The sequence below is a fragment of the Rhinopithecus bieti genome, unplaced genomic scaffold (genome assembly GCF_001698545.2).
Source record: "Rhinopithecus bieti isolate Rb0 unplaced genomic scaffold, ASM169854v2 scaffold_22, whole genome shotgun sequence".
NCBI lineage: Eukaryota > Metazoa > Chordata > Mammalia > Primates > Cercopithecidae > Rhinopithecus > Rhinopithecus bieti.
In genome coordinates, this window is record NW_016803136.1 from 2,628,219 (window position 1) to 2,633,901 (window position 5,683).

Consider the following 5,683-nt stretch of genomic DNA (forward strand, 5'->3'; position numbering starts at 1 on the left):
CTGCCACCAGGCCCGGCAATTTTTTTGTATTTTTAGTAGAGACAGGGTTTCACCGTGTTAGCCAGGATGGTCTCGATCTCTTGACCTCGTGATTCGCCTTCCTCGGCCTCCAAAGTGCTGGGATTACAGGCATGAGCCACCAAGCATGGGGCACATATTTTTTAAACCGGTTTGACATTTAACTTTATATATAGAGAGAGACAGGATCTTGCTATGTTGCCCCAGCTAGAGTGGCAGTGGCTATTCCCAGGTATGTTTATAGCACTCAACAGACTTGAACTCCTGGCTCAAGTGATCCTCCTGCCTCAGTCTCATAAGTAGCTGGGACTATAGGCATATACCACCCCACCTGGCTGACATTTGCCTTTTAATTTTGCTTATTGTGTTTTTGTGATGTGCAGATATTAAACATTTTTATTTTAGTCAAATACATTAATCTCTTCCTTTATGACTTCTGCCACTGATGTCATGTTAAAAAATAAAACCTAGCCTCAAATAACGACAATACTTATCTACGTATTCTTTTTTTTTTGAGACGGAGGCTTGCCCTGTTGCCCAGGCTAGAGTGCAATGGCACGATCTCTGCTCACTGCAACTTCTGCCTCCCGGGTTCAAGCGATTCTCATGCCTTAGCCTCCTGAGTAGCTGGGATTACAAGCAGGCGCCACCATGCCCCGCTAATTTTTCCATTTTTAGTAGAGATGGGGTTTCACCATGTTGGCCAGGGTGGTCTCGATCTCTTGACCTCGTGGTCCGCCCACCTAGGCCTCCCAAAGTGCTGGGATTACAGGCGTGAGCCACCGCTCCCGGCCGAGTAGTTTAATTTTTTAGGCATCACTTTCTGGGTAGGTAGAAGGGGATTCCTAAGGGAGTAAGGCACAGAGCGATGCAATGAGCCGCCTGGTCTCTCAGCGCATCGGTAGGACTCGGGGAGCCAGACTCCTCGCTCAGTACTCCCCAGAAACCCGGCTCCTCGGCGCGGCGGGGAGAGACCCGGACTGGGAGAGGCCGCTGTCCAGCCGGTTCTACGGGGCCCGCGCTGACCCGGCTCCAGCCGCCTCCGGGGCGGGGTCTGAGCGCCGCACCCTCCCCGCGCCCTCCCCGCGAGCGCGTCCTGGGCACCGGCCTGCGGCAGCTGAGCCTCTTCCACTGTGCGGCCCGCGGAGGGCAGGGAGCGGCCGGGCGAGGCATGGCGGGGCGCCGGGCGCCGGGGGAGAAGCGCTGGCAGCTGGTGCGCTGGTGAGTGGGCACCGGGCGGCCGAGGGGCCTAATGCGGGAGCGAACCCCGAGGCCCGGCCGGCGCGGAAGCAGTAGGGCGCGGGCCCAAAGTTTCTTCCCGGGCTGAAGCTGCGGGGCACGGTGGGCGGAGGGGCGCCGGCTGCCTGGTCCCACCACCTGGTCCCCACCACCCCGCGTCCCCGCGCCGGGTCTGCGGCTCTCCAAAGAGGTGGGCGACGGGGACCCTGTGCGAGGCGTCAGGCTTTGGAGGGACCCCGTCCCCCTCCCGCAGGGGCACCCTTCCCCTTCCCTGCACTTCAGCTTTCACACTCGCACGGGACGTCCGCCTCGCCCCCTTCAGCTTTCCCCTCTGTGCGGCGGCGCCTCCGGCCTCCCTCCGATCCTTCTGCCGCCCGGGGCAAGGCTCTGAACTTGGGTCCTGAGAGGGCACCACCCACAGCCCCCAAGCCCCGCGTGGAAAGGAATGCTTTAGCCCCGAAACACAGGAGCCCCTGGGGGTGTGCACCCTGGGGAGGGGGGTAGAGAAGCGGGCCTAGGAGACAAGGGCAGGGGAGGGGTCCCCGTGCAGCGGGGCAGTCGCCCTTTCCCCCTCCGCAGTCCTGGCCCGCTGGGAAGTCAGAGCCTGCGGTGTCAGGTTACCGGACTGCAGGCTCAGAGGGTTTCAGACGCAGCGCTGTCAAGTCACCTGAGCTGGGCCCCCGAACCCACGTCCCAGGAGTCCAGGTGTCCAAATGTTCAGGACGGCTTCGGCGAGGGGCCTGACCTCTGCTTGGCGGTACTTGGAGCTCAGGGCAGCCTGCACAGCCCGCCCCGGACCTCGGAGGACTCCAGGATTCAAAGGAGAATGTCTGCCTGGGACTCCTCCCCATCCCAAATCATCCCACCCACAGCAGGGTCACAGAGCATCTTTGGAGGTACATTCTGTAGCCTGAACACAATGAACAATAATGTCATCAATAACAGCAACCTGGGCTTCCCCAGCACCTCCCTTGGCTCTGGAGTAGTCAGGATTCAGGCACACACTGAGAGGAAGGTATTAGCACCTTCATTTTACCGATGAAGAAGCCGAGGGTCAGAAAGGGAAAAAAGATTCAAGGTCACCTAACAAGCGCATAGCAGAGGCAAGGCTTGAACCAGCTCTTGCTCAGGGGCTTAACTGCTCCTCTGTTTTGCTTATTTCCTGGATGGTTCCACCCAGCCTGGCCACACATCCAAGTTCACATTGTCGGAAAATCCCACAGTGTTAGAGCAGGAGGTGCCAAAGGGTTTCCAAGTATATTAGCAGTGGAATCACTCTTCAAGTGAACTCCAATATAGAAACCAGGTGAAAGTAGAATTAATCTCCTTTATTTTATTTTATTTTTTTGAGACAGGGTCTCACTCTGCCATCCAGGCTGGAGTGCAGTGGTGCAATGTCGGCTCACTGCAGCCTCCACCTCCCAGGCTCAAGTGATCCTCCCACCTTAGTCTCCCAAAGTAGCTGGGACTACAGGCATGGGCCATCTCGCCCAGCTAATTTTTTTTTTTTTTTTTTTTTTTTTTTTTTTTTGTAGAAGTGGGATTTCACCATTTTGCCTATAGCTAGTCTCGAACTCCTGGACTCAAGCAATCTACCCACTTCAGCCTCCCAAAGTGCTGGAGTTACAGGCATGAGCCACCGCGCCCTCAGCAGAGTTAATCTACTTTTGAATACCTCGGGGGAGGTGGGCAGTTAGTGTCCCTTTCCTCAAAACGACATAGCATTCCATCCCCCGACCACAGCGCCTGGCTCAAGGACGGGTGTGTGACCTAGGTCAGGCCACTGACATGACATCATGGGAATTGGCCTGGAACCTCGGAGACAGGGAAGCTCTGTTTCCATAGAGTGTTGATCTGGGCCACTGATGACCACCTTGCCACCACAAGGACTAAAACTGGAACAGGGGAGGCAGAGGTATCAAGAGAGTAGGACCACCCCAGGACCCCAGACCCTCCAGCTCAGTTCCCCCACTTCACGGAAGAAACAGGAAGAGATTTAGGGCACAGAGCTTGGATGCCTGTTTTGACTCACCCTCCAAACTCTTGCCTTTGGCACTGTCTGGCTGGGTTGTTTCTTGGGCTGGACCTGATGATGCATGAATTTTTTTTTTTTTTTGAGATGGAGTCTCACTCTGTCACCCAGGCTGGAGTGCAGTGGTGCAATCTCGGCTCACTGCAAACTCTGCCTCCCGGGTTCACGCCATTCTCCTGCCTCAGCCTCCTGAGTAGCTGGGACTACAGGTGCGCACCACTACGCCTGGCTAATTTTTTGTATTTTAGTAGAGAGAGGGTTTTACCATGTTGGCCAGGCTTGTCTCAGACTTCTGACCTTGTGATCCACCTGCCTCAGCCTCCCAAAGTGCTGGGATTATAGGCATGAGCCATCGCACCCGGCTGCATACATCATTTTTAGTGCTGTAATTGGGTTTGGGGTCACCCTTTACCCCACATAAAAGCTCATCTTTATGAGAAGGTCCTGAATATGACATGAGTGGTTAGGCAGCCTGGCAGGAAGGACATCTGAGGCCAAGATACCCTCTGAATCCATGCCATGCTCCAGCTGTGGCCAGCCTTCCTCCAGCTGTGGTTAGCCGTGACCAGCCATGCTCCAGCCGTGGTTAGCCGTGACCAGCCGTGCTCCAGCCGTGGTTAGCCGTGATCAGCCAAGCTCCAGCCATGGCCCCTGGATCCAGGATTTCCCACTGAGTCAGTTTATTTTCCCTTTTAATGAATCAGGATTCTTTTACTTGTAAATTGTAGAAATAAACTCAAACCAGCTTCAAAGGAAAAGGGAATTTATCGACTCACTGAACTGAAAAAACTTTAGGAGCTCATCATGTTTCAGGCACAGCTAGATTCAGGAGCTCAAACAAGCCACTGAGGCTGGAGTGCAGTGGCGATCACAGCTTACTGCAGCCTCGACTTCCCAGGCCTGAGTGACCCTCCTCCATCAGCTTCCCATGTAGCTGGGGCCACAGGTGAGGGCCACCATCCAGAGCCACCATGTCTGGCTACTCTTTACATTATTTTTTGGAGAGATGGAGTCTTGCTGTGTTGTCCAGGCTGGTATCAAACTCCTGGGCTCAGCCGGGGGCGGTGGCTCAAGCCTGTAATCCCAGCACTTTGGGAGGCCGAGATGGGTGGATCATGAGGTCAGGAGATCGAGACCATCCTGGCTAACACGGTGAAACCCCGTCTACTAAAAAATACAAAAAACTAGCCGGGCGAGGTGGCGGGCGCCTGTAGTCCCAGCTACTCGGGAGGCTGAGGCAGGAGAATGGGTTAACCCCGGGAGGCGGGGCTTGCAGTGAGCTGATATCCGCCCACGGCCCTCCAGCCTGGGCAATAGAGCGAGACTCCGTCTCAAAAAAAAAAAGTACTGGATCCCCTGAGCCTGAGCAACCAGTTACCTTTAAAGAGCCCTGTCAGTATGTACTTGATGCCTGATTTCTGGGGGGAGTGGAGGTGATAGGCAGAAGCAGGTGATGGAACAGAGCTTTGCTCCCCAACGTGGCTCCATTCCTCAAAACATGTTCCCTGAGCCTTCCTGTGTGCTCAGCACTGTACCTCTGGCTCTCAGGAGGCCCCACTGCCTGTCCAGGAGCAGAGTCAGGGAGCACTGGGCATGGGAGGAGGGACAGCCAGCGCACAGTCAAGGAAAATGGCCTTTTAGGACCATCAGCTGCTTGGATGTGCCTTGCCAAAGGGAGCCCTTGGGGCCACACCACCTGCCACTGACCTCTGAGAGCAGCACCCATCTTGCAGGAAGAGTAGGCTCCCCCTGGGCACTGACGTTACGCATGGACACCTGCCTCCAGGCTGCCAATCAGGATATTGGCTAAGATGCCACCCTCTAAAGCAGCCACTTTTCCGCTTTTCCAAAGACTTTTTTCAATCAGAAATAACTCTTCGTTTCATAATTAGAAATGTCTTAAAATCAACCTCCCATGGCGATATAAAAATAACAAATATAACAAGTTAAATATTAAGCATAGTACTAGCTTTGTGCAGGTATTATTCTAAGTGCATTACATACAGCAATTCATTTAATTCTCACAACAAACCTATGAATAAAGTACTATTATTATAATTCCCATGTTATACATGAGAAACTGAAGCATAGAGGCATTGAGCAGCTGACCCGGGTTACACACTAGCAGAAGGACCTTTTGACCCAGTAATCTCACTTCTGGGAATAAATTAACCAAAAAGAGTGAAAATATGTATATACAAGTATATTTGTGGTGACATTATTTAACATAGGAGAAAGTTGGAAGCAACCTATAAAGAACAATAAGTAGGCCGGGCGCGGTGGCTCAAGCCTGTAATCCCAGCATTTTGGGAGGCCGAGACGGGCGGATCATGAGGTCAGGAGATCGAGACCATCCTGGCTAACATGGTGAAACCCCGTCTCTACTAAAAAATA